The 23,160-nt window shown below is 45.6% G+C and overlaps 49 non-coding genes across 49 annotated transcripts; 16 read left to right on the top strand and 33 right to left on the bottom strand.

The window, feature by feature from the left end:
• Nucleotides 1–242: 242 nt before the first annotated feature.
• Nucleotides 243–314, bottom strand: Trnac-gca (transfer RNA cysteine (anticodon GCA)). The gene has a single exon. It is a non-coding gene; the product is annotated as a tRNA-Cys (tRNA).
• Nucleotides 315–632: 318 nt separating this feature from the next.
• On the bottom strand, nt 633–704 carry Trnaw-cca (transfer RNA tryptophan (anticodon CCA)). Its single transcript has one exon. It is a non-coding gene; the product is annotated as a tRNA-Trp (tRNA).
• Nucleotides 705–822: 118 nt separating this feature from the next.
• Trnaa-cgc (transfer RNA alanine (anticodon CGC)) lies at nt 823–894 on the top strand. The gene has a single exon. It is a non-coding gene; the product is annotated as a tRNA-Ala (tRNA).
• Nucleotides 895–1,169: 275 nt separating this feature from the next.
• Nucleotides 1,170–1,241, bottom strand: Trnac-gca (transfer RNA cysteine (anticodon GCA)). Its single transcript has one exon. It is a non-coding gene; the product is annotated as a tRNA-Cys (tRNA).
• Nucleotides 1,242–1,559: 318 nt separating this feature from the next.
• Nucleotides 1,560–1,631, bottom strand: Trnaw-cca (transfer RNA tryptophan (anticodon CCA)). Its single transcript has one exon. It is a non-coding gene; the product is annotated as a tRNA-Trp (tRNA).
• A 118-nt stretch (nt 1,632–1,749) lies between these two features.
• On the top strand, nt 1,750–1,821 carry Trnaa-cgc (transfer RNA alanine (anticodon CGC)). The gene has a single exon. It is a non-coding gene; the product is annotated as a tRNA-Ala (tRNA).
• A 275-nt stretch (nt 1,822–2,096) lies between these two features.
• Nucleotides 2,097–2,168, bottom strand: Trnac-gca (transfer RNA cysteine (anticodon GCA)). Its single transcript has one exon. It is a non-coding gene; the product is annotated as a tRNA-Cys (tRNA).
• A 318-nt stretch (nt 2,169–2,486) lies between these two features.
• Nucleotides 2,487–2,558, bottom strand: Trnaw-cca (transfer RNA tryptophan (anticodon CCA)). The gene has a single exon. It is a non-coding gene; the product is annotated as a tRNA-Trp (tRNA).
• A 118-nt stretch (nt 2,559–2,676) lies between these two features.
• On the top strand, nt 2,677–2,748 carry Trnaa-cgc (transfer RNA alanine (anticodon CGC)). The gene has a single exon. It is a non-coding gene; the product is annotated as a tRNA-Ala (tRNA).
• Nucleotides 2,749–3,023: 275 nt separating this feature from the next.
• Trnac-gca (transfer RNA cysteine (anticodon GCA)) lies at nt 3,024–3,095 on the bottom strand. The gene has a single exon. It is a non-coding gene; the product is annotated as a tRNA-Cys (tRNA).
• Nucleotides 3,096–3,413: 318 nt separating this feature from the next.
• Nucleotides 3,414–3,485, bottom strand: Trnaw-cca (transfer RNA tryptophan (anticodon CCA)). Its single transcript has one exon. It is a non-coding gene; the product is annotated as a tRNA-Trp (tRNA).
• Nucleotides 3,486–3,603: 118 nt separating this feature from the next.
• On the top strand, nt 3,604–3,675 carry Trnaa-cgc (transfer RNA alanine (anticodon CGC)). The gene has a single exon. It is a non-coding gene; the product is annotated as a tRNA-Ala (tRNA).
• A 275-nt stretch (nt 3,676–3,950) lies between these two features.
• Nucleotides 3,951–4,022, bottom strand: Trnac-gca (transfer RNA cysteine (anticodon GCA)). Its single transcript has one exon. It is a non-coding gene; the product is annotated as a tRNA-Cys (tRNA).
• Nucleotides 4,023–4,340: 318 nt separating this feature from the next.
• On the bottom strand, nt 4,341–4,412 carry Trnaw-cca (transfer RNA tryptophan (anticodon CCA)). The gene has a single exon. It is a non-coding gene; the product is annotated as a tRNA-Trp (tRNA).
• Nucleotides 4,413–4,530: 118 nt separating this feature from the next.
• Nucleotides 4,531–4,602, top strand: Trnaa-cgc (transfer RNA alanine (anticodon CGC)). The gene has a single exon. It is a non-coding gene; the product is annotated as a tRNA-Ala (tRNA).
• A 275-nt stretch (nt 4,603–4,877) lies between these two features.
• On the bottom strand, nt 4,878–4,949 carry Trnac-gca (transfer RNA cysteine (anticodon GCA)). The gene has a single exon. It is a non-coding gene; the product is annotated as a tRNA-Cys (tRNA).
• Nucleotides 4,950–5,267: 318 nt separating this feature from the next.
• On the bottom strand, nt 5,268–5,339 carry Trnaw-cca (transfer RNA tryptophan (anticodon CCA)). Its single transcript has one exon. It is a non-coding gene; the product is annotated as a tRNA-Trp (tRNA).
• A 118-nt stretch (nt 5,340–5,457) lies between these two features.
• Trnaa-cgc (transfer RNA alanine (anticodon CGC)) lies at nt 5,458–5,529 on the top strand. Its single transcript has one exon. It is a non-coding gene; the product is annotated as a tRNA-Ala (tRNA).
• Nucleotides 5,530–5,804: 275 nt separating this feature from the next.
• Nucleotides 5,805–5,876, bottom strand: Trnac-gca (transfer RNA cysteine (anticodon GCA)). The gene has a single exon. It is a non-coding gene; the product is annotated as a tRNA-Cys (tRNA).
• A 318-nt stretch (nt 5,877–6,194) lies between these two features.
• Trnaw-cca (transfer RNA tryptophan (anticodon CCA)) lies at nt 6,195–6,266 on the bottom strand. The gene has a single exon. It is a non-coding gene; the product is annotated as a tRNA-Trp (tRNA).
• Nucleotides 6,267–6,384: 118 nt separating this feature from the next.
• On the top strand, nt 6,385–6,456 carry Trnaa-cgc (transfer RNA alanine (anticodon CGC)). The gene has a single exon. It is a non-coding gene; the product is annotated as a tRNA-Ala (tRNA).
• Nucleotides 6,457–6,731: 275 nt separating this feature from the next.
• On the bottom strand, nt 6,732–6,803 carry Trnac-gca (transfer RNA cysteine (anticodon GCA)). The gene has a single exon. It is a non-coding gene; the product is annotated as a tRNA-Cys (tRNA).
• Nucleotides 6,804–7,121: 318 nt separating this feature from the next.
• On the bottom strand, nt 7,122–7,193 carry Trnaw-cca (transfer RNA tryptophan (anticodon CCA)). The gene has a single exon. It is a non-coding gene; the product is annotated as a tRNA-Trp (tRNA).
• Nucleotides 7,194–7,311: 118 nt separating this feature from the next.
• On the top strand, nt 7,312–7,383 carry Trnaa-cgc (transfer RNA alanine (anticodon CGC)). The gene has a single exon. It is a non-coding gene; the product is annotated as a tRNA-Ala (tRNA).
• A 275-nt stretch (nt 7,384–7,658) lies between these two features.
• Nucleotides 7,659–7,730, bottom strand: Trnac-gca (transfer RNA cysteine (anticodon GCA)). The gene has a single exon. It is a non-coding gene; the product is annotated as a tRNA-Cys (tRNA).
• A 318-nt stretch (nt 7,731–8,048) lies between these two features.
• On the bottom strand, nt 8,049–8,120 carry Trnaw-cca (transfer RNA tryptophan (anticodon CCA)). The gene has a single exon. It is a non-coding gene; the product is annotated as a tRNA-Trp (tRNA).
• A 118-nt stretch (nt 8,121–8,238) lies between these two features.
• Trnaa-cgc (transfer RNA alanine (anticodon CGC)) lies at nt 8,239–8,310 on the top strand. Its single transcript has one exon. It is a non-coding gene; the product is annotated as a tRNA-Ala (tRNA).
• Nucleotides 8,311–8,585: 275 nt separating this feature from the next.
• On the bottom strand, nt 8,586–8,657 carry Trnac-gca (transfer RNA cysteine (anticodon GCA)). Its single transcript has one exon. It is a non-coding gene; the product is annotated as a tRNA-Cys (tRNA).
• A 318-nt stretch (nt 8,658–8,975) lies between these two features.
• On the bottom strand, nt 8,976–9,047 carry Trnaw-cca (transfer RNA tryptophan (anticodon CCA)). Its single transcript has one exon. It is a non-coding gene; the product is annotated as a tRNA-Trp (tRNA).
• A 118-nt stretch (nt 9,048–9,165) lies between these two features.
• On the top strand, nt 9,166–9,237 carry Trnaa-cgc (transfer RNA alanine (anticodon CGC)). Its single transcript has one exon. It is a non-coding gene; the product is annotated as a tRNA-Ala (tRNA).
• A 6,435-nt stretch (nt 9,238–15,672) lies between these two features.
• Trnaw-cca (transfer RNA tryptophan (anticodon CCA)) lies at nt 15,673–15,744 on the bottom strand. The gene has a single exon. It is a non-coding gene; the product is annotated as a tRNA-Trp (tRNA).
• A 118-nt stretch (nt 15,745–15,862) lies between these two features.
• On the top strand, nt 15,863–15,934 carry Trnaa-cgc (transfer RNA alanine (anticodon CGC)). The gene has a single exon. It is a non-coding gene; the product is annotated as a tRNA-Ala (tRNA).
• A 275-nt stretch (nt 15,935–16,209) lies between these two features.
• Trnac-gca (transfer RNA cysteine (anticodon GCA)) lies at nt 16,210–16,281 on the bottom strand. The gene has a single exon. It is a non-coding gene; the product is annotated as a tRNA-Cys (tRNA).
• A 318-nt stretch (nt 16,282–16,599) lies between these two features.
• On the bottom strand, nt 16,600–16,671 carry Trnaw-cca (transfer RNA tryptophan (anticodon CCA)). The gene has a single exon. It is a non-coding gene; the product is annotated as a tRNA-Trp (tRNA).
• A 118-nt stretch (nt 16,672–16,789) lies between these two features.
• On the top strand, nt 16,790–16,861 carry Trnaa-cgc (transfer RNA alanine (anticodon CGC)). Its single transcript has one exon. It is a non-coding gene; the product is annotated as a tRNA-Ala (tRNA).
• Nucleotides 16,862–17,136: 275 nt separating this feature from the next.
• Nucleotides 17,137–17,208, bottom strand: Trnac-gca (transfer RNA cysteine (anticodon GCA)). The gene has a single exon. It is a non-coding gene; the product is annotated as a tRNA-Cys (tRNA).
• Nucleotides 17,209–17,526: 318 nt separating this feature from the next.
• On the bottom strand, nt 17,527–17,598 carry Trnaw-cca (transfer RNA tryptophan (anticodon CCA)). The gene has a single exon. It is a non-coding gene; the product is annotated as a tRNA-Trp (tRNA).
• Nucleotides 17,599–17,716: 118 nt separating this feature from the next.
• On the top strand, nt 17,717–17,788 carry Trnaa-cgc (transfer RNA alanine (anticodon CGC)). Its single transcript has one exon. It is a non-coding gene; the product is annotated as a tRNA-Ala (tRNA).
• Nucleotides 17,789–18,063: 275 nt separating this feature from the next.
• Nucleotides 18,064–18,135, bottom strand: Trnac-gca (transfer RNA cysteine (anticodon GCA)). The gene has a single exon. It is a non-coding gene; the product is annotated as a tRNA-Cys (tRNA).
• A 318-nt stretch (nt 18,136–18,453) lies between these two features.
• Nucleotides 18,454–18,525, bottom strand: Trnaw-cca (transfer RNA tryptophan (anticodon CCA)). The gene has a single exon. It is a non-coding gene; the product is annotated as a tRNA-Trp (tRNA).
• Nucleotides 18,526–18,643: 118 nt separating this feature from the next.
• On the top strand, nt 18,644–18,715 carry Trnaa-cgc (transfer RNA alanine (anticodon CGC)). The gene has a single exon. It is a non-coding gene; the product is annotated as a tRNA-Ala (tRNA).
• Nucleotides 18,716–18,990: 275 nt separating this feature from the next.
• Nucleotides 18,991–19,062, bottom strand: Trnac-gca (transfer RNA cysteine (anticodon GCA)). Its single transcript has one exon. It is a non-coding gene; the product is annotated as a tRNA-Cys (tRNA).
• Nucleotides 19,063–19,380: 318 nt separating this feature from the next.
• Nucleotides 19,381–19,452, bottom strand: Trnaw-cca (transfer RNA tryptophan (anticodon CCA)). The gene has a single exon. It is a non-coding gene; the product is annotated as a tRNA-Trp (tRNA).
• Nucleotides 19,453–19,570: 118 nt separating this feature from the next.
• Trnaa-cgc (transfer RNA alanine (anticodon CGC)) lies at nt 19,571–19,642 on the top strand. Its single transcript has one exon. It is a non-coding gene; the product is annotated as a tRNA-Ala (tRNA).
• Nucleotides 19,643–19,917: 275 nt separating this feature from the next.
• Trnac-gca (transfer RNA cysteine (anticodon GCA)) lies at nt 19,918–19,989 on the bottom strand. The gene has a single exon. It is a non-coding gene; the product is annotated as a tRNA-Cys (tRNA).
• Nucleotides 19,990–20,307: 318 nt separating this feature from the next.
• Nucleotides 20,308–20,379, bottom strand: Trnaw-cca (transfer RNA tryptophan (anticodon CCA)). Its single transcript has one exon. It is a non-coding gene; the product is annotated as a tRNA-Trp (tRNA).
• Nucleotides 20,380–20,497: 118 nt separating this feature from the next.
• On the top strand, nt 20,498–20,569 carry Trnaa-cgc (transfer RNA alanine (anticodon CGC)). The gene has a single exon. It is a non-coding gene; the product is annotated as a tRNA-Ala (tRNA).
• A 275-nt stretch (nt 20,570–20,844) lies between these two features.
• Nucleotides 20,845–20,916, bottom strand: Trnac-gca (transfer RNA cysteine (anticodon GCA)). Its single transcript has one exon. It is a non-coding gene; the product is annotated as a tRNA-Cys (tRNA).
• Nucleotides 20,917–21,234: 318 nt separating this feature from the next.
• On the bottom strand, nt 21,235–21,306 carry Trnaw-cca (transfer RNA tryptophan (anticodon CCA)). Its single transcript has one exon. It is a non-coding gene; the product is annotated as a tRNA-Trp (tRNA).
• Nucleotides 21,307–23,160: the final 1,854 nt, after the last annotated feature.

Genomic DNA, 23,160 nt, shown 5'->3' with positions numbered 1-23,160 from the left:
CTTTTGCCTATCACCATATTCTATAAAATTCAGTGTACAAGATTCTTCCCCCAAGCAAGTGGATTTCGTACAGTTCGACCGCATGGCGGGAGGACGATGACCTGCAAGAGCCTGGGCTGCGATCCCCCCATTGAAATGTTGCTCCAAAGCCTTCGGTATGGCGTGCGGAGTGCATCTGAAACATGTTATTTGCAACTCACCGCGACAACCGTCATTTGTTTTTTCGAGATACTGAAAAATGAAGGGGGCACCCGGGATTGAACCGGGGACCTCTCGATCTGCAGTCGAATGCTCTACGACTGAGCTATACCCCCTTTCACGATCTTTCTATTCCCATAACTTAAGGAAAAATATTATACTCTGCCTGGCTAAAGACGTCTAATCGAGCAAAATATTGCGTAATCATTATCTCTCAGTTATATATTAGCGTTAAACGATATAAATATCAAAAATACTAGACAGTTCGCGCCTGGAGAAAGTGTGAGTCGGCGCCTACACTTTAATGTCAGAACGCGAAAATTGCACTAGTAGCTTTTTTCAAGCAAGTTCTGTTCGTCCGTTCTCTGTAATCGTTTGGTATCTGATTAAACTGACATACTCGCCTATGGCTTTCGTAAACGAAAATTTCACTGTGACCCCGACGTGATTTGAACACGCAACCTTCTGATCTGGAGTCAGACGCGCTACCGTTGCGCCACGGAGTCGACGCTGCTGAGGTCTTGTCATGAATAGGTTCCTCGAACACTTACTGTACCGTTCAAACCTAAGAAATAATGACAGTAGGATCCACGAGAGACTCGTCCCAGATGTAGTTGCTCTGGCGGGGGTGTAACTCAGTGGTAGAGTGTCTGCTTCGCATGCAGAAAGTCCTGGGTTCAAATCCCAGCTCCTCCAATTTTTGTTTCTCCGTGCAGCAGTACACGAAAACTTTTGCCTATCACCATATTCTATAAAATTCAGTGTACAAGATTCTTCCCCCAAGCAAGTGGATTTCGTACAGTTCGACCGCATGGCGGGAGGACGATGACCTGCAAGAGCCTGGGCTGCGATCCCCCCATTGAAATGTTGCTCCAAAGCCTTCGGTATGGCGTGCGGAGTGCATCTGAAACATGTTATTTGCAACTCACCGCGACAACCGTCATTTGTTTTTTCGAGATACTGAAAAATGAAGGGGGCACCCGGGATTGAACCGGGGACCTCTCGATCTGCAGTCGAATGCTCTACGACTGAGCTATACCCCCTTTCACGATCTTTCTATTCCCATAACTTAAGGAAAAATATTATACTCTGCCTGGCTAAAGACGTCTAATCGAGCAAAATATTGCGTAATCATTATCTCTCAGTTATATATTAGCGTTAAACGATATAAATATCAAAAATACTAGACAGTTCGCGCCTGGAGAAAGTGTGAGTCGGCGCCTACACTTTAATGTCAGAACGCGAAAATTGCACTAGTAGCTTTTTTCAAGCAAGTTCTGTTCGTCCGTTCTCTGTAATCGTTTGGTATCTGATTAAACTGACATACTCGCCTATGGCTTTCGTAAACGAAAATTTCACTGTGACCCCGACGTGATTTGAACACGCAACCTTCTGATCTGGAGTCAGACGCGCTACCGTTGCGCCACGGAGTCGACGCTGCTGAGGTCTTGTCATGAATAGGTTCCTCGAACACTTACTGTACCGTTCAAACCTAAGAAATAATGACAGTAGGATCCACGAGAGACTCGTCCCAGATGTAGTTGCTCTGGCGGGGGTGTAACTCAGTGGTAGAGTGTCTGCTTCGCATGCAGAAAGTCCTGGGTTCAAATCCCAGCTCCTCCAATTTTTGTTTCTCCGTGCAGCAGTACACGAAAACTTTTGCCTATCACCATATTCTATAAAATTCAGTGTACAAGATTCTTCCCCCAAGCAAGTGGATTTCGTACAGTTCGACCGCATGGCGGGAGGACGATGACCTGCAAGAGCCTGGGCTGCGATCCCCCCATTGAAATGTTGCTCCAAAGCCTTCGGTATGGCGTGCGGAGTGCATCTGAAACATGTTATTTGCAACTCACCGCGACAACCGTCATTTGTTTTTTCGAGATACTGAAAAATGAAGGGGGCACCCGGGATTGAACCGGGGACCTCTCGATCTGCAGTCGAATGCTCTACGACTGAGCTATACCCCCTTTCACGATCTTTCTATTCCCATAACTTAAGGAAAAATATTATACTCTGCCTGGCTAAAGACGTCTAATCGAGCAAAATATTGCGTAATCATTATCTCTCAGTTATATATTAGCGTTAAACGATATAAATATCAAAAATACTAGACAGTTCGCGCCTGGAGAAAGTGTGAGTCGGCGCCTACACTTTAATGTCAGAACGCGAAAATTGCACTAGTAGCTTTTTTCAAGCAAGTTCTGTTCGTCCGTTCTCTGTAATCGTTTGGTATCTGATTAAACTGACATACTCGCCTATGGCTTTCGTAAACGAAAATTTCACTGTGACCCCGACGTGATTTGAACACGCAACCTTCTGATCTGGAGTCAGACGCGCTACCGTTGCGCCACGGAGTCGACGCTGCTGAGGTCTTGTCATGAATAGGTTCCTCGAACACTTACTGTACCGTTCAAACCTAAGAAATAATGACAGTAGGATCCACGAGAGACTCGTCCCAGATGTAGTTGCTCTGGCGGGGGTGTAACTCAGTGGTAGAGTGTCTGCTTCGCATGCAGAAAGTCCTGGGTTCAAATCCCAGCTCCTCCAATTTTTGTTTCTCCGTGCAGCAGTACACGAAAACTTTTGCCTATCACCATATTCTATAAAATTCAGTGTACAAGATTCTTCCCCCAAGCAAGTGGATTTCGTACAGTTCGACCGCATGGCGGGAGGACGATGACCTGCAAGAGCCTGGGCTGCGATCCCCCCATTGAAATGTTGCTCCAAAGCCTTCGGTATGGCGTGCGGAGTGCATCTGAAACATGTTATTTGCAACTCACCGCGACAACCGTCATTTGTTTTTTCGAGATACTGAAAAATGAAGGGGGCACCCGGGATTGAACCGGGGACCTCTCGATCTGCAGTCGAATGCTCTACGACTGAGCTATACCCCCTTTCACGATCTTTCTATTCCCATAACTTAAGGAAAAATATTATACTCTGCCTGGCTAAAGACGTCTAATCGAGCAAAATATTGCGTAATCATTATCTCTCAGTTATATATTAGCGTTAAACGATATAAATATCAAAAATACTAGACAGTTCGCGCCTGGAGAAAGTGTGAGTCGGCGCCTACACTTTAATGTCAGAACGCGAAAATTGCACTAGTAGCTTTTTTCAAGCAAGTTCTGTTCGTCCGTTCTCTGTAATCGTTTGGTATCTGATTAAACTGACATACTCGCCTATGGCTTTCGTAAACGAAAATTTCACTGTGACCCCGACGTGATTTGAACACGCAACCTTCTGATCTGGAGTCAGACGCGCTACCGTTGCGCCACGGAGTCGACGCTGCTGAGGTCTTGTCATGAATAGGTTCCTCGAACACTTACTGTACCGTTCAAACCTAAGAAATAATGACAGTAGGATCCACGAGAGACTCGTCCCAGATGTAGTTGCTCTGGCGGGGGTGTAACTCAGTGGTAGAGTGTCTGCTTCGCATGCAGAAAGTCCTGGGTTCAAATCCCAGCTCCTCCAATTTTTGTTTCTCCGTGCAGCAGTACACGAAAACTTTTGCCTATCACCATATTCTATAAAATTCAGTGTACAAGATTCTTCCCCCAAGCAAGTGGATTTCGTACAGTTCGACCGCATGGCGGGAGGACGATGACCTGCAAGAGCCTGGGCTGCGATCCCCCCATTGAAATGTTGCTCCAAAGCCTTCGGTATGGCGTGCGGAGTGCATCTGAAACATGTTATTTGCAACTCACCGCGACAACCGTCATTTGTTTTTTCGAGATACTGAAAAATGAAGGGGGCACCCGGGATTGAACCGGGGACCTCTCGATCTGCAGTCGAATGCTCTACGACTGAGCTATACCCCCTTTCACGATCTTTCTATTCCCATAACTTAAGGAAAAATATTATACTCTGCCTGGCTAAAGACGTCTAATCGAGCAAAATATTGCGTAATCATTATCTCTCAGTTATATATTAGCGTTAAACGATATAAATATCAAAAATACTAGACAGTTCGCGCCTGGAGAAAGTGTGAGTCGGCGCCTACACTTTAATGTCAGAACGCGAAAATTGCACTAGTAGCTTTTTTCAAGCAAGTTCTGTTCGTCCGTTCTCTGTAATCGTTTGGTATCTGATTAAACTGACATACTCGCCTATGGCTTTCGTAAACGAAAATTTCACTGTGACCCCGACGTGATTTGAACACGCAACCTTCTGATCTGGAGTCAGACGCGCTACCGTTGCGCCACGGAGTCGACGCTGCTGAGGTCTTGTCATGAATAGGTTCCTCGAACACTTACTGTACCGTTCAAACCTAAGAAATAATGACAGTAGGATCCACGAGAGACTCGTCCCAGATGTAGTTGCTCTGGCGGGGGTGTAACTCAGTGGTAGAGTGTCTGCTTCGCATGCAGAAAGTCCTGGGTTCAAATCCCAGCTCCTCCAATTTTTGTTTCTCCGTGCAGCAGTACACGAAAACTTTTGCCTATCACCATATTCTATAAAATTCAGTGTACAAGATTCTTCCCCCAAGCAAGTGGATTTCGTACAGTTCGACCGCATGGCGGGAGGACGATGACCTGCAAGAGCCTGGGCTGCGATCCCCCCATTGAAATGTTGCTCCAAAGCCTTCGGTATGGCGTGCGGAGTGCATCTGAAACATGTTATTTGCAACTCACCGCGACAACCGTCATTTGTTTTTTCGAGATACTGAAAAATGAAGGGGGCACCCGGGATTGAACCGGGGACCTCTCGATCTGCAGTCGAATGCTCTACGACTGAGCTATACCCCCTTTCACGATCTTTCTATTCCCATAACTTAAGGAAAAATATTATACTCTGCCTGGCTAAAGACGTCTAATCGAGCAAAATATTGCGTAATCATTATCTCTCAGTTATATATTAGCGTTAAACGATATAAATATCAAAAATACTAGACAGTTCGCGCCTGGAGAAAGTGTGAGTCGGCGCCTACACTTTAATGTCAGAACGCGAAAATTGCACTAGTAGCTTTTTTCAAGCAAGTTCTGTTCGTCCGTTCTCTGTAATCGTTTGGTATCTGATTAAACTGACATACTCGCCTATGGCTTTCGTAAACGAAAATTTCACTGTGACCCCGACGTGATTTGAACACGCAACCTTCTGATCTGGAGTCAGACGCGCTACCGTTGCGCCACGGAGTCGACGCTGCTGAGGTCTTGTCATGAATAGGTTCCTCGAACACTTACTGTACCGTTCAAACCTAAGAAATAATGACAGTAGGATCCACGAGAGACTCGTCCCAGATGTAGTTGCTCTGGCGGGGGTGTAACTCAGTGGTAGAGTGTCTGCTTCGCATGCAGAAAGTCCTGGGTTCAAATCCCAGCTCCTCCAATTTTTGTTTCTCCGTGCAGCAGTACACGAAAACTTTTGCCTATCACCATATTCTATAAAATTCAGTGTACAAGATTCTTCCCCCAAGCAAGTGGATTTCGTACAGTTCGACCGCATGGCGGGAGGACGATGACCTGCAAGAGCCTGGGCTGCGATCCCCCCATTGAAATGTTGCTCCAAAGCCTTCGGTATGGCGTGCGGAGTGCATCTGAAACATGTTATTTGCAACTCACCGCGACAACCGTCATTTGTTTTTTCGAGATACTGAAAAATGAAGGGGGCACCCGGGATTGAACCGGGGACCTCTCGATCTGCAGTCGAATGCTCTACGACTGAGCTATACCCCCTTTCACGATCTTTCTATTCCCATAACTTAAGGAAAAATATTATACTCTGCCTGGCTAAAGACGTCTAATCGAGCAAAATATTGCGTAATCATTATCTCTCAGTTATATATTAGCGTTAAACGATATAAATATCAAAAATACTAGACAGTTCGCGCCTGGAGAAAGTGTGAGTCGGCGCCTACACTTTAATGTCAGAACGCGAAAATTGCACTAGTAGCTTTTTTCAAGCAAGTTCTGTTCGTCCGTTCTCTGTAATCGTTTGGTATCTGATTAAACTGACATACTCGCCTATGGCTTTCGTAAACGAAAATTTCACTGTGACCCCGACGTGATTTGAACACGCAACCTTCTGATCTGGAGTCAGACGCGCTACCGTTGCGCCACGGAGTCGACGCTGCTGAGGTCTTGTCATGAATAGGTTCCTCGAACACTTACTGTACCGTTCAAACCTAAGAAATAATGACAGTAGGATCCACGAGAGACTCGTCCCAGATGTAGTTGCTCTGGCGGGGGTGTAACTCAGTGGTAGAGTGTCTGCTTCGCATGCAGAAAGTCCTGGGTTCAAATCCCAGCTCCTCCAATTTTTGTTTCTCCGTGCAGCAGTACACGAAAACTTTTGCCTATCACCATATTCTATAAAATTCAGTGTACAAGATTCTTCCCCCAAGCAAGTGGATTTCGTACAGTTCGACCGCATGGCGGGAGGACGATGACCTGCAAGAGCCTGGGCTGCGATCCCCCCATTGAAATGTTGCTCCAAAGCCTTCGGTATGGCGTGCGGAGTGCATCTGAAACATGTTATTTGCAACTCACCGCGACAACCGTCATTTGTTTTTTCGAGATACTGAAAAATGAAGGGGGCACCCGGGATTGAACCGGGGACCTCTCGATCTGCAGTCGAATGCTCTACGACTGAGCTATACCCCCTTTCACGATCTTTCTATTCCCATAACTTAAGGAAAAATATTATACTCTGCCTGGCTAAAGACGTCTAATCGAGCAAAATATTGCGTAATCATTATCTCTCAGTTATATATTAGCGTTAAACGATATAAATATCAAAAATACTAGACAGTTCGCGCCTGGAGAAAGTGTGAGTCGGCGCCTACACTTTAATGTCAGAACGCGAAAATTGCACTAGTAGCTTTTTTCAAGCAAGTTCTGTTCGTCCGTTCTCTGTAATCGTTTGGTATCTGATTAAACTGACATACTCGCCTATGGCTTTCGTAAACGAAAATTTCACTGTGACCCCGACGTGATTTGAACACGCAACCTTCTGATCTGGAGTCAGACGCGCTACCGTTGCGCCACGGAGTCGACGCTGCTGAGGTCTTGTCATGAATAGGTTCCTCGAACACTTACTGTACCGTTCAAACCTAAGAAATAATGACAGTAGGATCCACGAGAGACTCGTCCCAGATGTAGTTGCTCTGGCGGGGGTGTAACTCAGTGGTAGAGTGTCTGCTTCGCATGCAGAAAGTCCTGGGTTCAAATCCCAGCTCCTCCAATTTTTGTTTCTCCGTGCAGCAGTACACGAAAACTTTTGCCTATCACCATATTCTATAAAATTCAGTGTACAAGATTCTTCCCCCAAGCAAGTGGATTTCGTACAGTTCGACCGCATGGCGGGAGGACGATGACCTGCAAGAGCCTGGGCTGCGATCCCCCCATTGAAATGTTGCTCCAAAGCCTTCGGTATGGCGTGCGGAGTGCATCTGAAACATGTTATTTGCAACTCACCGCGACAACCGTCATTTGTTTTTTCGAGATACTGAAAAATGAAGGGGGCACCCGGGATTGAACCGGGGACCTCTCGATCTGCAGTCGAATGCTCTACGACTGAGCTATACCCCCTTTCACGATCTTTCTATTCCCATAACTTAAGGAAAAATATTATACTCTGCCTGGCTAAAGACGTCTAATCGAGCAAAATATTGCGTAATCATTATCTCTCAGTTATATATTAGCGTTAAACGATATAAATATCAAAAATACTAGACAGTTCGCGCCTGGAGAAAGTGTGAGTCGGCGCCTACACTTTAATGTCAGAACGCGAAAATTGCACTAGTAGCTTTTTTCAAGCAAGTTCTGTTCGTCCGTTCTCTGTAATCGTTTGGTATCTGATTAAACTGACATACTCGCCTATGGCTTTCGTAAACGAAAATTTCACTGTGACCCCGACGTGATTTGAACACGCAACCTTCTGATCTGGAGTCAGACGCGCTACCGTTGCGCCACGGAGTCGACGCTGCTGAGGTCTTGTCATGAATAGGTTCCTCGAACACTTACTGTACCGTTCAAACCTAAGAAATAATGACAGTAGGATCCACGAGAGACTCGTCCCAGATGTAGTTGCTCTGGCGGGGGTGTAACTCAGTGGTAGAGTGTCTGCTTCGCATGCAGAAAGTCCTGGGTTCAAATCCCAGCTCCTCCAATTTTTGTTTCTCCGTGCAGCAGTACACGAAAACTTTTGCCTATCACCATATTCTATAAAATTCAGTGTACAAGATTCTTCCCCCAAGCAAGTGGATTTCGTACAGTTCGACCGCATGGCGGGAGGACGATGACCTGCAAGAGCCTGGGCTGCGATCCCCCCATTGAAATGTTGCTCCAAAGCCTTCGGTATGGCGTGCGGAGTGCATCTGAAACATGTTATTTGCAACTCACCGCGACAACCGTCATTTGTTTTTTCGAGATACTGAAAAATGAAGGGGGCACCCGGGATTGAACCGGGGACCTCTCGATCTGCAGTCGAATGCTCTACGACTGAGCTATACCCCCTTTCACGATCTTTCTATTCCCATAACTTAAGGAAAAATATTATACTCTGCCTGGCTAAAGACGTCTAATCGAGCAAAATATTGCGTAATCATTATCTCTCAGTTATATATTAGCGTTAAACGATATAAATATCAAAAATACTAGACAGTTCGCGCCTGGAGAAAGTGTGAGTCGGCGCCTACACTTTAATGTCAGAACGCGAAAATTGCACTAGTAGCTTTTTTCAAGCAAGTTCTGTTCGTCCGTTCTCTGTAATCGTTTGGTATCTGATTAAACTGACATACTCGCCTATGGCTTTCGTAAACGAAAATTTCACTGTGACCCCGACGTGATTTGAACACGCAACCTTCTGATCTGGAGTCAGACGCGCTACCGTTGCGCCACGGAGTCGACGCTGCTGAGGTCTTGTCATGAATAGGTTCCTCGAACACTTACTGTACCGTTCAAACCTAAGAAATAATGACAGTAGGATCCACGAGAGACTCGTCCCAGATGTAGTTGCTCTGGCGGGGGTGTAACTCAGTGGTAGAGTGTCTGCTTCGCATGCAGAAAGTCCTGGGTTCAAATCCCAGCTCCTCCAATTTTTGTTTCTCCGTGCAGCAGTACACGAAAACTTTTGCCTATCACCATATTCTATAAAATTCAGTGTACAAGATTCTTCCCCCAAGCAAGTGGATTTCGTACAGTTCGACCGCATGGCGGGAGGACGATGACCTGCAAGAGCCTGGGCTGCGATCCCCCCATTGAAATGTTGCTCCAAAGCCTTCGGTATGGCGTGCGGAGTGCATCTGAAACATGTTATTTGCAACTCACCGCGACAACCGTCATTTGTTTTTTCGAGATACTGAAAAATGAAGGGGGCACCCGGGATTGAACCGGGGACCTCTCGATCTGCAGTCGAATGCTCTACGACTTTTTTTATTTTTTTTTTTCTTTTTTTTTTTTTTTTTTTTTTTTTTTTTTTTTATTTCCAACTGAGCTATTTTTTTTTTTTTTTTTTTTTTTTTTTTTTTTTTTTTTTTTGATCCATTTTTTTTATGACATTTTTGAAACCACTTTTTTTTACGCCTTAACCACTTTTTTTGTTTGCTCTATCCAACTTTTTTTTGTTTTTTTGTGTATTTTTGTATTTTTTTTGTTTTTTTTTTTTTCACATGAAAAAGGAAACGGGCCGCCCACATGGAAAGCGAGCATTCAACTACCCTTTTTTGATTATTATTATTTTTGTGTAATATTTGTGTTTGTAAATTTTTTTTTTTTTTTTTTTTTTTAATTTGCAATGAAAGAAGGAAATGAATTTGAAGATCCTCTTCGGTACAAGCTTGAACTGGGAATCTAAATGCAGCTGCTATTAGTGACCGCCGTAAGCAGAGCTGTTTCGGGGTTCTGATGAGGCCTTCACGGCTACCGTAGCGGCCACGGGGCACACGAAGTCCCCACCGTACTTCACCCTCACCAGCAGTCCTCTACTTTAGCTCGCGTCTTTCTGCGGACGATTGATACTGGGACATCTTATCCTACTCCCTGTTTGTGGAACAGGATTCTTAACATATTTCCGAAATTCTTTTTGTGATCTTGGTTTTGGTGGATTTTGAAGTATTCCTCACGGAGATATGTTCGGTATTCCATGATATTATCGTCACCTTTCGAATTGACAATGTAACTGACGTAGTTCCCAAGAAGCCATAATATTGCATTATGTTTTGGTGCAGGAAAAAAGACCTTTTCTGGGAGGAAAATAAGATTCAAATTTAGCTCTCTCCCATCGCTGCGGGTCAGAAAGGCGACCTGCTGCTTTACCTCTTCCCAAATATCTTTACACCCTTTGCAGACAAAGCGGTGATCCAAAGTGTCAGTCTCGTTGCATTTCTGACAAGTGTTTGTGTCACTGAGGCCTATTGAATGGAGTTTCTCGTTAGTGCTAATGACGTTATTCACCACTCTGTACCATGCCACCTGAACATCCGTTGGTAGTAACTTGTTGTTGATGTTGTTCCATATGGTTCTCCAGTCGCGGTTTGGGTTCTTTGCCTGTGTCTTATTGTAATTGGCCGCCGTTCGTAAAGTATTGAATACATAGCGATAGTTTCTCTTGCGTTTATCCCGTACCATACAGCTCATGTAGCTTATTTCAAAGTAGAAGAACCTAATATGTTTTAATTTATAATTAATCGGACTTATATCTATCGGCGGTTGGAAGCTTTGTGGTTTGAAAAAGTGGAATAATTTAGCCGTCAGGCCGTCTGGTTGACTTTCGACAACTTGCAAAGACCGCTTAAGGAATAAGGCAGTAGATCTTTTGTGGACATCTGTGAGACCGAGGCCTCCCTCGTCCTGTGGTAAAGTCAACGTGTCCACAGCAACTCGAAAGATATTCCCGTGCCAAATGTGTCTACATATGGTGGACATTATCGCTTTAGCGATGCCCTTGGGTATTGGCAAAATCTGTCCGATGTAAGTCGCTCGGGATAAAACTGCTAAGTTTATCAACTTAATTTTTTGCTTGATATTGACGTCCCGCATATGATTTAAAATGAGCGCGCCACGGATCTTGTCGAGTACAGTTCTCCAGTTTGATGCTATTATCCGAAGAGGGCAGCTGTAGAGGGTAACACCCAGGGCAGTATGCCGGTCCACACTCTTCGCCCAAGTGATGGTGACGTCAGAGAGTCCGTGCAGATTTAGAAAAACACTCTTCGTGTCATTGATTCTCGCACCCGATGCGGTGCAGTACGACTGCAAGTTTTCCGTTAACCTTGCGATGTCTGCAGTGCTGCGAATTATCACTCCGACGTCATCTGCGAATGCATTCGTCACCTGTTTCATGCCTGATACGAGCATGCCCTCTAAGACGTCGTCTAACCTCCTTAAAAGCGGTTCCAAGGCAACTACATATAACATCATTGACAATGGACTCCCCTGAGGGACTCCACTGGCTACAGGAATATCTTTAGTGCGATGACCATTAATAGTTACTTTCGTTGTTAAACCATTTAAAATGTTGGCTATAACGTTCACATTACCTTCATAAAACCCCATGTAGGTCATGGTTTTCAAAAGATATTCATGATTGACCCTGTCAAATGCCTTGCTAAAGTCTATAAAAGCCAGACCACCATTTGCTGTTGTATTTGCAAAAATGGAAACTATGTCCCTGTACGCACATACCGTTGTAAAGATACTGCGCCCCGGAAGACAAGTCTGATGACTACCGATGATCTTTCCTAAAATCGGTTGCAGTCTCTCTTTAAGAACCCTAGCTACGATTTTGTAGTCAGAATTCAATAGGCTTATGGGCCGTGTCTTTGTGATATCCTGTAAACCTGTGGTCCTGCCCTTTGGAAGTAACACTGTTATGCTCTGTTTAAAGGCCACTGGGACAGCCTCCCCATGAAGAATTTCGTTGATCATGTCGGTGAATGCATTGCCTATAATGTGCCAGTACGTTCGGTAAAACTCCAGTGGCAGCCCATCTGGACCTGGTGACTTCTTGGAAGGTGAACACCTAATTACGTCAAAAACGTCATCCTTGGTGAGGTCAGCATAGAAGTTGCGGTTGTCCTCTTCCGTTATAGTGTTCTCTAGGCCTGCTGATGATAAGAGGTCTCGTACAGCATTGTCGTCTATCTCATTGACACTGTATAGGGTAGTGTAAAATCGATACGCCTCGTCGATCATGTCCTTCTGGGTGGTGAGGACTCTCTGATCTTCGGCCCTGAGGGACCCTATAAAATTTCGTCGCCTTTGTTTGGCGTGTTGGATGAGGTGATATATGGAGGCATTTTCGTCGTCCACGATACTATGTGAGTGCGATCTGATTTTTAATCCTTCTAACTGTGATCTCTTAATATTGAGTAGCGCTGCTTTTGTTTTGTTGATCTGTATTAAGATGTCCTGGGACATTGGCTCCTCGTAAAGATCACGTAAGCAGGCGTAGTGGAACTCTGTTGTGTGTCTGATCCACCTCATCCTCTCCTTGCCAAACGCTATCAGAGTCGCCCTTAATTTTTTCTTCGCCACAGTGGTCCACCATTCAACGGTGGACCGATGTTTGTGACGCACTCGTAAGGCGGCCCGCCAAGTCTCTTGTATTTCTGCAGCTAAGGCGTCCCCCAATAACATGCTTATATTCAGTTTCCATAAGGGCCTGCCCCAGTAAGCTGACTGTTTTCTTAACCGTATGCTGCACTTTACGCCTAGGTGGTCGGAAATAAATGTAGGTATTACTTCAACGCCAGCAACTGCATTTTCTAAAGTAGATGAGACATAGAATCGGTCAATCCTACTTTTGGACCTGCTACTAAAGTAAGTAAATTTGACCAAAGTAGGAAATTTCAGTTCCCAAGCATCTGACCATTTCATGTGCGACACCAGATACCGTAACTCCTCGGACTTATTAAAATTTGGCCGTTGGTCCTTGGCATTGAGGACGCAATTCCAGTCACCTCCAAGCAAAACATCAGCAGGATTGTCCTGAAGTAAAATTAAGATATCACTTTTGTAAAACTTGGCCCTTGCTTCGCGTGCATTGTTGCCTGAGGGCGCATAAACATTTATAATAGCCGTATTATGTATGTTACACCGAATGCCCCTCCCAGAGTCCAATTTACAAATGTCTGTCATTTCGATGCCCTCTCTGGCAAGAATAGCGGTCCCACAACTATGTTCGAGAGCTACATTTAAAATAGCATTGAATCCTGGGATATGAAGGTCTCGAATAAGCACTTCCTGTAAAAGGGCAATATCGGTGTCTGACTGATAGATAAAATCTTGAAGTGCGGCTACTTTAGTTGCATTTTGAATTTTGTTAATATTTAATGTGGTCACATTATAGGTTTGGAGCATTTGCCAGATAGTGCAGGTAAGGTTATTGACTGCGTAATACTTTCATATTGAATCTGTCTGTAGTCATCAGTCCCTCGTTTAGTATCAAGGCGAGCTTGCCAACTCTATTAATAAAAAAGGTCTTCTTCTTGACTTGGGTCATCGTCCATGTTATCTGCATCCTGATCTGCGTCATCGTCCGCCCAATTGGCCGGTGCAGCTGGTGCGTGTCGGCCTGGCAATGAAACACCTTCTGGAACTTTGTTCGTGAGCCCAGTTTGCGATGGGTGATGGTCACCCCCCGGGTCTTCTTGCCTTTCCGTTCTGTCTGGGTGCCCAATAGACCCTGCTGGTTCCAGATCTTCAGCCTTCTGATCCTTGGTCTGTAGATGTTTCAGCTTTTCCCTGAGAGCTGGGGCCATAGTCTCTGCCGCTTGGTGTGCCATACGACGCTTTTTTGACTTCTTCCTCCGCCGCAGGGATCCCGTAGGAGACAAGTCAGGCGAATGTTCTGGCGGTTCGGTGGAAGAAGACAGTGGTGAGCGCGGTTCTGTCGTTGGCTCAGAATTCCTCGTGTGAAGTTCGCTAAGAGCCTCAGTTGGGCGTTCCGTCACTTCCGCATGTGTCGGATGGGGTTCCGGAGGTTGTCCTACTTGCATTTCCGGGTGGGGTACGGCTCGGTTGCGGACACCAGCGTCGCCATCACGCGACATCCTTTCAGCTCGTTCGCCCTGTGCGTCTGACGGGAGGTCGAGTAATTTGTCGACTGCCGTCGGTGACGTGGTAGAAACTTGGGGCACGTCGCGTCGCTGCGAGTCCGAAGACGGCTGTTCAGGACCTACGTCTTTGCATGACTGTATCCCCTCCCGCAGTTCTGTTTGTCTGCCTTCCGTATCACTTATCGCAGTTGTGACGTCGTAAGAGGGCCGAACTGCAGCTGCTCGGTCATCCACAGAGGCGGCCAACTCTGTGGCGGTTGCGGCGGCCGCCAGTGCTTCAACTTGTTCCACGTGCTCAACTGTTGACGTTTCTGCAGAATTTCGGCCGTACGCGGCAGCCGCGTACGTTAACTGAAGGCTGACAGCTGCGCCAGGAACCGCAACCTCCCCGGCAGGTATCTGTGGGACACGCCGTTTGCTACATTCGCTGCGTATGTGCTCTGGGGAATTGCACAATGCACATGTCTTGGGTTGACCGTCGTAGATAACTATGGCGCGGTGTCCACATACATTTACATATGACGGTATGTGCCTTTGAAGATCTATCTTAACTTGGCGGACTCCATTCAGGACAGGAAACATATGTGGCTCCGACCATTTTTCAGCAATATTCGAAATAACACGGCCATACGGTCGAAGGATTTTATTAATTTCCTCTGCAGGAACTTCAAATGGCAACTCAAAGACCCTAATTGTACGTATGCCTAATCCGGCGTGTGAGACGGAAACATCACTCACTGTACCGTCGGAATGTTTAAACTTCAGTACTCCGCCACACTTATCCATAAGAGAGACACACAAATCTGGGTTGGTCAGTTTAACAAAAGCCGCATTTGAAACGAACGATAAATGCACACCTATTATGTCATGGCCAGTAATCTTAACACCATCGAGTAACCACTGTTTTACTTCATATGCCTTAGGCCTCGAGAAATTTCGGTCGAAAGTAAATTTGATCGTGTCTTTCCTCATTACTGTAATCGCGCTCATTCTATCTTGAAATCAGTAAACATAGCCTAACTCGCAAAGGTAACGAAGTGACTAACCTCGTGACAGCAAACAGCCGTTGTTTACTTCAAGACGCCAAGCCAGCCGCCACACGTCCGTCCCGCACCGCGGCTGCGACTCGAATGTGTCGACTGAGCTATACCCCCTTTCACGATCTTTCTATTCCCATAACTTAAGGAAAAATATTATACTCTGCCTGGCTAAAGACGTCTAATCGAGCAAAATATTGCGTAATCATTATCTCTCAGTTATATATTAGCGTTAAACGATATAAATATCAAAAATACTAGACAGTTCGCGCCTGGAGAAAGTGTGAGTCGGCGCCTACACTTTAATGTCAGAACGCGAAAATTGCACTAGTAGCTTTTTTCAAGCAAGTTCTGTTCGTCCGTTCTCTGTAATCGTTTGGTATCTGATTAAACTGACATACTCGCCTATGGCTTTCGTAAACGAAAATTTCACTGTGACCCCGACGTGATTTGAACACGCAACCTTCTGATCTGGAGTCAGACGCGCTACCGTTGCGCCACGGAGTCGACGCTGCTGAGGTCTTGTCATGAATAGGTTCCTCGAACACTTACTGTACCGTTCAAACCTAAGAAATAATGACAGTAGGATCCACGAGAGACTCGTCCCAGATGTAGTTGCTCTGGCGGGGGTGTAACTCAGTGGTAGAGTGTCTGCTTCGCATGCAGAAAGTCCTGGGTTCAAATCCCAGCTCCTCCAATTTTTGTTTCTCCGTGCAGCAGTACACGAAAACTTTTGCCTATCACCATATTCTATAAAATTCAGTGTACAAGATTCTTCCCCCAAGCAAGTGGATTTCGTACAGTTCGACCGCATGGCGGGAGGACGATGACCTGCAAGAGCCTGGGCTGCGATCCCCCCATTGAAATGTTGCTCCAAAGCCTTCGGTATGGCGTGCGGAGTGCATCTGAAACATGTTATTTGCAACTCACCGCGACAACCGTCATTTGTTTTTTCGAGATACTGAAAAATGAAGGGGGCACCCGGGATTGAACCGGGGACCTCTCGATCTGCAGTCGAATGCTCTACGACTGAGCTATACCCCCTTTCACGATCTTTCTATTCCCATAACTTAAGGAAAAATATTATACTCTGCCTGGCTAAAGACGTCTAATCGAGCAAAATATTGCGTAATCATTATCTCTCAGTTATATATTAGCGTTAAACGATATAAATATCAAAAATACTAGACAGTTCGCGCCTGGAGAAAGTGTGAGTCGGCGCCTACACTTTAATGTCAGAACGCGAAAATTGCACTAGTAGCTTTTTTCAAGCAAGTTCTGTTCGTCCGTTCTCTGTAATCGTTTGGTATCTGATTAAACTGACATACTCGCCTATGGCTTTCGTAAACGAAAATTTCACTGTGACCCCGACGTGATTTGAACACGCAACCTTCTGATCTGGAGTCAGACGCGCTACCGTTGCGCCACGGAGTCGACGCTGCTGAGGTCTTGTCATGAATAGGTTCCTCGAACACTTACTGTACCGTTCAAACCTAAGAAATAATGACAGTAGGATCCACGAGAGACTCGTCCCAGATGTAGTTGCTCTGGCGGGGGTGTAACTCAGTGGTAGAGTGTCTGCTTCGCATGCAGAAAGTCCTGGGTTCAAATCCCAGCTCCTCCAATTTTTGTTTCTCCGTGCAGCAGTACACGAAAACTTTTGCCTATCACCATATTCTATAAAATTCAGTGTACAAGATTCTTCCCCCAAGCAAGTGGATTTCGTACAGTTCGACCGCATGGCGGGAGGACGATGACCTGCAAGAGCCTGGGCTGCGATCCCCCCATTGAAATGTTGCTCCAAAGCCTTCGGTATGGCGTGCGGAGTGCATCTGAAACATGTTATTTGCAACTCACCGCGACAACCGTCATTTGTTTTTTCGAGATACTGAAAAATGAAGGGGGCACCCGGGATTGAACCGGGGACCTCTCGATCTGCAGTCGAATGCTCTACGACTGAGCTATACCCCCTTTCACGATCTTTCTATTCCCATAACTTAAGGAAAAATATTATACTCTGCCTGGCTAAAGACGTCTAATCGAGCAAAATATTGCGTAATCATTATCTCTCAGTTATATATTAGCGTTAAACGATATAAATATCAAAAATACTAGACAGTTCGCGCCTGGAGAAAGTGTGAGTCGGCGCCTACACTTTAATGTCAGAACGCGAAAATTGCACTAGTAGCTTTTTTCAAGCAAGTTCTGTTCGTCCGTTCTCTGTAATCGTTTGGTATCTGATTAAACTGACATACTCGCCTATGGCTTTCGTAAACGAAAATTTCACTGTGACCCCGACGTGATTTGAACACGCAACCTTCTGATCTGGAGTCAGACGCGCTACCGTTGCGCCACGGAGTCGACGCTGCTGAGGTCTTGTCATGAATAGGTTCCTCGAACACTTACTGTACCGTTCAAACCTAAGAAATAATGACAGTAGGATCCACGAGAGACTCGTCCCAGATGTAGTTGCTCTGGCGGGGGTGTAACTCAGTGGTAGAGTGTCTGCTTCGCATGCAGAAAGTCCTGGGTTCAAATCCCAGCTCCTCCAATTTTTGTTTCTCCGTGCAGCAGTACACGAAAACTTTTGCCTATCACCATATTCTATAAAATTCAGTGTACAAGATTCTTCCCCCAAGCAAGTGGATTTCGTACAGTTCGACCGCATGGCGGGAGGACGATGACCTGCAAGAGCCTGGGCTGCGATCCCCCCATTGAAATGTTGCTCCAAAGCCTTCGGTATGGCGTGCGGAGTGCATCTGAAACATGTTATTTGCAACTCACCGCGACAACCGTCATTTGTTTTTTCGAGATACTGAAAAATGAAGGGGGCACCCGGGATTGAACCGGGGACCTCTCGATCTGCAGTCGAATGCTCTACGACTGAGCTATACCCCCTTTCACGATCTTTCTATTCCCATAACTTAAGGAAAAATATTATACTCTGCCTGGCTAAAGACGTCTAATCGAGCAAAATATTGCGTAATCATTATCTCTCAGTTATATATTAGCGTTAAACGATATAAATATCAAAAATACTAGACAGTTCGCGCCTGGAGAAAGTGTGAGTCGGCGCCTACACTTTAATGTCAGAACGCGAAAATTGCACTAGTAGCTTTTTTCAAGCAAGTTCTGTTCGTCCGTTCTCTGTAATCGTTTGGTATCTGATTAAACTGACATACTCGCCTATGGCTTTCGTAAACGAAAATTTCACTGTGACCCCGACGTGATTTGAACACGCAACCTTCTGATCTGGAGTCAGACGCGCTACCGTTGCGCCACGGAGTCGACGCTGCTGAGGTCTTGTCATGAATAGGTTCCTCGAACACTTACTGTACCGTTCAAACCTAAGAAATAATGACAGTAGGATCCACGAGAGACTCGTCCCAGATGTAGTTGCTCTGGCGGGGGTGTAACTCAGTGGTAGAGTGTCTGCTTCGCATGCAGAAAGTCCTGGGTTCAAATCCCAGCTCCTCCAATTTTTGTTTCTCCGTGCAGCAGTACACGAAAACTTTTGCCTATCACCATATTCTATAAAATTCAGTGTACAAGATTCTTCCCCCAAGCAAGTGGATTTCGTACAGTTCGACCGCATGGCGGGAGGACGATGACCTGCAAGAGCCTGGGCTGCGATCCCCCCATTGAAATGTTGCTCCAAAGCCTTCGGTATGGCGTGCGGAGTGCATCTGAAACATGTTATTTGCAACTCACCGCGACAACCGTCATTTGTTTTTTCGAGATACTGAAAAATGAAGGGGGCACCCGGGATTGAACCGGGGACCTCTCGATCTGCAGTCGAATGCTCTACGACTGAGCTATACCCCCTTTCACGATCTTTCTATTCCCATAACTTAAGGAAAAATATTATACTCTGCCTGGCTAAAGACGTCTAATCGAGCAAAATATTGCGTAATCATTATCTCTCAGTTATATATTAGCGTTAAACGATATAAATATCAAAAATACTAGACAGTTCGCGCCTGGAGAAAGTGTGAGTCGGCGCCTACACTTTAATGTCAGAACGCGAAAATTGCACTAGTAGCTTTTTTCAAGCAAGTTCTGTTCGTCCGTTCTCTGTAATCGTTTGGTATCTGATTAAACTGACATACTCGCCTATGGCTTTCGTAAACGAAAATTTCACTGTGACCCCGACGTGATTTGAACACGCAACCTTCTGATCTGGAGTCAGACGCGCTACCGTTGCGCCACGGAGTCGACGCTGCTGAGGTCTTGTCATGAATAGGTTCCTCGAACACTTACTGTACCGTTCAAACCTAAGAAATAATGACAGTAGGATCCACGAGAGACTCGTCCCAGATGTAGTTGCTCTGGCGGGGGTGTAACTCAGTGGTAGAGTGTCTGCTTCGCATGCAGAAAGTCCTGGGTTCAAATCCCAGCTCCTCCAATTTTTGTTTCTCCGTGCAGCAGTACACGAAAACTTTTGCCTATCACCATATTCTATAAAATTCAGTGTACAAGATTCTTCCCCCAAGCAAGTGGATTTCGTACAGTTCGACCGCATGGCGGGAGGACGATGACCTGCAAGAGCCTGGGCTGCGATCCCCCCATTGAAATGTTGCTCCAAAGCCTTCGGTATGGCGTGCGGAGTGCATCTGAAACATGTTATTTGCAACTCACCGCGACAACCGTCATTTGTTTTTTCGAGATACTGAAAAATGAAGGGGGCACCCGGGATTGAACCGGGGACCTCTCGATCTGCAGTCGAATGCTCTACGACTGAGCTATACCCCCTTTCACGATCTTTCTATTCCCATAACTTAAGGAAAAATATTATACTCTGCCTGGCTAAAGACGTCTAATCGAGCAAAATATTGCGTAATCATTATCTCTCAGTTATATATTAGCGTTAAACGATATAAATATCAAAAATACTAGACAGTTCGCGCCTGGAGAAAGTGTGAGTCGGCGCCTACACTTTAATGTCAGAACGCGAAAATTGCACTAGTAGCTTTTTTCAAGCAAGTTCTGTTCGTCCGTTCTCTGTAATCGTTTGGTATCTGATTAAACTGACATACTCGCCTATGGCTTTCGTAAACGAAAATTTCACTGTGACCCCGACGTGATTTGAACACGCAACCTTCTGATCTGGAGTCAGACGCGCTACCGTTGCGCCACGGAGTCGACGCTGCTGAGGTCTTGTCATGAATAGGTTCCTCGAACACTTACTGTACCGTTCAAACCTAAGAAATAATGACAGTAGGATCCACGAGAGACTCGTCCCAGATGTAGTTGCTCTGGCGGGGGTGTAACTCAGTGGTAGAGTGTCTGCTTCGCATGCAGAAAGTCCTGGGTTCAAATCCCAGCTCCTCCAATTTTTGTTTCTCCGTGCAGCAGTACACGAAAACTTTTGCCTATCACCATATTCTATAAAATTCAGTGTACAAGATTCTTCCCCCAAGCAAGTGGATTTCGTACAGTTCGACCGCATGGCGGGAGGACGATGACCTGCAAGAGCCTGGGCTGCGATCCCCCCATTGAAATGTTGCTCCAAAGCCTTCGGTATGGCGTGCGGAGTGCATCTGAAACATGTTATTTGCAACTCACCGCGACAACCGTCATTTGTTTTTTCGAGATACTGAAAAATGAAGGGGGCACCCGGGATTGAACCGGGGACCTCTCGATCTGCAGTCGAATGCTCTACGACTGAGCTATACCCCCTTTCACGATCTTTCTATTCCCATAACTTAAGGAAAAATATTATACTCTGCCTGGCTAAAGACGTCTAATCGAGCAAAATATTGCGTAATCATTATCTCTCAGTTATATATTAGCGTTAAACGATATAAATATCAAAAATACTAGACAGTTCGCGCCTGGAGAAAGTGTGAGTCGGCGCCTACACTTTAATGTAAGAACGCGAAAATTGCACTAGTAGCTTTTTTCAAGCAAGTTCTGTTCGTCCGTTCTCTGTAATCGTTTGGTATCTGATTAAACTGACATACTCGCCTATGGCTTTCGTAAACGAAAATTTCACTGTGACCCCGACGTGATTTGAACACGCAACCTTCTGATCTGGAGTCAGACGCGCTACCGTTGCGCCACGGAGTCGACGCTGCTGAGGTCTTGTCATGAATAGGTTCCTCGAACACTTACTGTACCGTTCAAACCTAAGAAATAATGACAGTAGGATCCACGAGAGACTCGTCCCAGATGTAGTTGCTCTGGCGGGGGTGTAACTCAGTGGTGTCGCGCTTCAGCTGTGCTACCGTGTGGACGTGTGTACTGCTGCGCTCCGATTGTGTTGTTTACATAGGTGTTCTGCTGTTGTCGTCTTTGCTGTCTGTCCGTTCATCTTCGTGTTTGTGTATCTTTGTCAGTGTTTGGCTGTTCATCACCGTTCTGTCTCTCACCGGAATTTCGGTTTTTTAACCGGAGTTTCATCCCTGTTCTGAATCATGTCTACGAACGTCAGGAAAAACACACTGGTCTTCGCTTTCGACAAGGAAACCCGTCATATCCAGCCAACGTCACTGGAAATACACGATTGGATAACTGAGGTAATTGGTGTCAACTCTGATTCCGTCCATACCATGCAGTTAGACAATGATAAATACTGTATTTTTGTTAAGTTTGAGAGCTCGGTGACGATAGATAGACTTTTAGCAAAGTGGGGTAGTGAAGTAGAATTCATTCACAGAGACGGCTCGAAGAGCAAAGTTCGGATCTGGCGAGCTGATATTGTTTACACTACCGTTCGCGTGCTTAACTTACCTATTGAAATTGATAATGATTTAATTAAGGATGCGCTTTGCAAGTATGGTGACATTAAATCTGTTAATAATGAACGTTGGTCTCGTCACTACAAACTACAGTGTTTTAACGGAATTCGATCTGTGGAGATGGACATCAAGACCAATATTCCGTCTCATATATTTGTAAATGGCTACAAGGCGCAAATTGTGTATTCAGGTCAAGTACCGACCTGTCATGTTTGTAATGAGTCTGGCCACTTTAGACAGGATTGTCCGCGGCGGGTTTTTGTATTGAAAAGTAACCTAACGCAACGCCAGAAACTTACCCTAAACGATGTCTTGCCAAATAATGTATCAGTCCCGTTGGGTGTGGATACTGCCCAAGCAAACCACTCTGATTTATCCGTCAATGATATTACTCAATTTCCATGTTTAGATAAAAAGGCTGATCTTGATACCCCCGCATCCTCCGAATTGCAGACAAAAAAACGGCCCCATGAGATAACTGATAGCTGTTCTGACGACGAGTTGTCTGACAAATCTCACTCCGTGCGCAAACAAAAACAATGCGAGGAGGAGGTAATGCCACACCTCCAGGAAATACAGATGGAAGCTTGTAATCAATCAGAACGTAAACAGTTGGTGGGAAACTGCGAAGACGGGGATGTTTCTAGCAATAACCGCGAAACATCAGGAGGCGACACAGTTTGCACAGACGAGCAGACTTCTGACAATCACGAGAAACAATTAGTGTGTCTGGCTCAACCCTCTGTAACGGCTAGTGCTTCCCCGAACGGTACAGATCACACGACAGGACTAAGCAGTACCGGCCGTGTCTTACAGTTGGACGACCCGACAGGATCGGCGTCACAACCGACCACCACAAAACCCGTTACAGAGCCTTCGGATGCCCCACGAAGGAAGATAAAGCCGCAACCGAATGTCAATGCTCCTCGTAATCAAGCGAAGTTAAAGAGCGCGAAAGGTACCACGCAACCCCATAATGTGCGTTACGAAACTGTCAGGCACGGGTCATTGAAAGAATCTCCTGAGGAACTTCCTGATAATCAATCTTCTACTGACTCAGGAGGAAAATCTCAAACCTAGACTGCACCAATACTGTAATTTGCAACCTCTCAATGGGACGTTCTGTTCTGTCTAAATTTTCTGTGTCTCCTAAGTAATAATTTAGTAGCATGTTATTTATTCA

Source organism: Schistocerca nitens, unplaced genomic scaffold (assembly GCF_023898315.1).
Source record: "Schistocerca nitens isolate TAMUIC-IGC-003100 unplaced genomic scaffold, iqSchNite1.1 HiC_scaffold_179, whole genome shotgun sequence".
NCBI lineage: Eukaryota > Metazoa > Arthropoda > Insecta > Orthoptera > Acrididae > Schistocerca > Schistocerca nitens.
The sequence above is the reverse complement of the archived record's forward strand: the minus strand, read 5'-3'. Positions and strand labels throughout refer to the sequence as shown.